General features: G+C 54.7%; 2 non-coding genes across 2 annotated transcripts in view; both read left to right on the top strand.

The window, feature by feature from the left end:
• The first annotated feature begins 1914 nt into the window (after positions 1-1914).
• Positions 1915-2069, top strand: LOC126318739 (5.8S ribosomal RNA). Its single transcript, XR_007557459.1, has one exon. It is a non-coding gene; the product is annotated as a 5.8S ribosomal RNA (ribosomal RNA).
• Positions 2070-2257: 188 nt separating this feature from the next.
• Positions 2258-2289, top strand: part of LOC126318753 (large subunit ribosomal RNA) — a 4222-nt gene continuing 4190 nt past the window's right edge. Inside the window, exon 1 of the ribosomal RNA XR_007557471.1 lies at positions 2258-2289. This exon is cut by the window's right edge and continues 4190 nt beyond it. This is a non-coding gene — a ribosomal RNA (large subunit ribosomal RNA).

Raw genomic sequence — 2289 nt, 5'->3', positions numbered from 1 at the left:
ATGGTAGGTTCTGCGCCTACCATGGTTGTAACGGGTAACGGGGAATCAGGGTTCGATTCCGGAGAGGGAGCCTGAGAAACGGCTACCACATCCAAGGAAGGCAGCAGGCGCGCAAATTACCCACTCCCGGCACGGGGAGGTAGTGACGAAAAATAACGATACGGGACTCATCCGAGGCCCCGTAATCGGAATGAGTACACTTTAAATCCTTTAACGAGTATCTATTGGAGGGCAAGTCTGGTGCCAGCAGCCGTGGTAATTCCAGCTCCAATAGCGTATATTAAAGTTGTTGCGGTTAAAAAGCTCGTAGTTGGATTTGTGTCCCACGCTGTTGGTTCACCGCCCGTCGGTGTTTAACTGGCATGTATCGTGGGACGTCCTGCCGGTGGGGCGAGCCGAAGGGGTGCTTTCGCGTCCCGAGGCGGACCCCGTTTAAATCCTACCAGGGTGCTCTTTGTTGAGTGTCTCGGTGGGCCGGCACGTTTACTTTGAACAAATTAGAGTGCTTAAAGCAGGCAAGCCCGCCTGAATACTGTGTGCATGGAATAATGGAATAGGACCTCGGTTCTATTTTGTTGGTTTTCGGAACCCGAGGTAATGATTAATAGGGACAGGCGGGGGCATTCGTATTGCGACGTTAGAGGTGAAATTCTTGGATCGTCGCAAGACGAACAGAAGCGAAAGCATTTGCCAAGTATGTTTTCATTAATCAAGAACGAAAGTTAGAGGTTCGAAGGCGATCAGATACCGCCCTAGTTCTAACCATAAACGATGCCAGCCAGCGATCCGCCGCAGTTCCTCCGATGACTCGGCGGGCAGCCTCCGGGAAACCAAAGCTTTTGGGTTCCGGGGGAAGTATGGTTGCAAAGCTGAAACTTAAAGGAATTGACGGAAGGGCACCACCAGGAGTGGAGCCTGCGGCTTAATTTGACTCAACACGGGAAACCTCACCAGGCCCGGACACCGGAAGGATTGACAGATTGATAGCTCTTTCTTGATTCGGTGGGTGGTGGTGCATGGCCGTTCTTAGTTGGTGGAGCGATTTGTCTGGTTAATTCCGATAACGAACGAGACTCTAGCCTGCTAACTAGTCGCGTGACATCCTTCGTGCTGTCAGCGATTACTTTTCTTCTTAGAGGGACAGGCGGCTTCTAGCCGCACGAGATTGAGCAATAACAGGTCTGTGATGCCCTTAGATGTTCTGGGCCGCACGCGCGCTACACTGAAGGAATCAGCGTGTCTTCCTAGGCCGAAAGGTCGGGGTAACCCGCTGAACCTCCTTCGTGCTAGGGATTGGGGCTTGCAATTGTTCCCCATGAACGAGGAATTCCCAGTAAGCGCGAGTCATAAGCTCGCGTTGATTACGTCCCTGCCCTTTGTACACACCGCCCGTCGCTACTACCGATTGAATGATTTAGTGAGGTCTTCGGACTGGTACGCGGCATCGACTCTGTCGTTGCCGATGCTACCGGAAAGATGACCAAACTTGATCATTTAGAGGAAGTAAAAGTCGTAACAAGGTTTCCGTAGGTGAACCTGCGGAAGGATCATTACCGACTAGACTGCATGTCTTTCGATGTGCGTGTCGTGTCGCGCAACACGCTACCTGTACGGCAGTGGCCGTGCGCCGCGTGCGGAACCACGCGTGCCTCTCAAAACTAGCGGAAGTGTTGTTGTTGTGTGGTACGAGCGCTGAAGCTCTGGAGCGGCTGGCCTGCGGTACCTGGCGCCTGGCGCCGGTTTTGAATGACGTTCGCCCGAGTGCCTGTCCGCTCCGGTGTGGAGCCGTACGACGCCCATCGGCTGTGAGGCCGTTGGACACAAAAAAATAGTGGAACAGGGGCCGTCAGACGCCTCAGTCCCGCAAATGCTACTGTCTTGAAAGAGACAGTGGGAGACTGAAAAGGAAAAGATCACCCAGGACGGTGGATCACTCGGCTCGTGGGTCGATGAAGAACGCAGCAAATTGCGCGTCGACATGTGAACTGCAGGACACATGAACATCGACGTTTCGAACGCACATTGCGGTCCATGGATTCCGTTCCCGGGCCACGTCTGGCTGAGGGTCGGCTACGTATACTGAAGCGCGCGGCGTTTGTCCCGCTTCGGAGACGTGGGAGTGTCGTGGTCGCCTGTGTGGCCGGCCGCGTCTCCTTAAACGTGCGATGCGCGCCCGTCGCCTGGCGGTTCGCATACCGGTACTTTCTCGGTAGCGTGCACAGCCGGCTGGCGGTGTGGCGTGCGACACCTCGTACAACGACCTCAGAGCAGGCGAGACTACCCGCTGAA

This window comes from Schistocerca gregaria, unplaced genomic scaffold (genome assembly GCF_023897955.1).
Source record: "Schistocerca gregaria isolate iqSchGreg1 unplaced genomic scaffold, iqSchGreg1.2 ptg000681l, whole genome shotgun sequence".
NCBI classification, from domain to species: Eukaryota; Metazoa; Arthropoda; class Insecta; order Orthoptera; family Acrididae; genus Schistocerca; species Schistocerca gregaria.
Note: the sequence above shows the minus strand (reverse complement) of the source record. Positions and strands in the feature narration are given on the sequence as shown.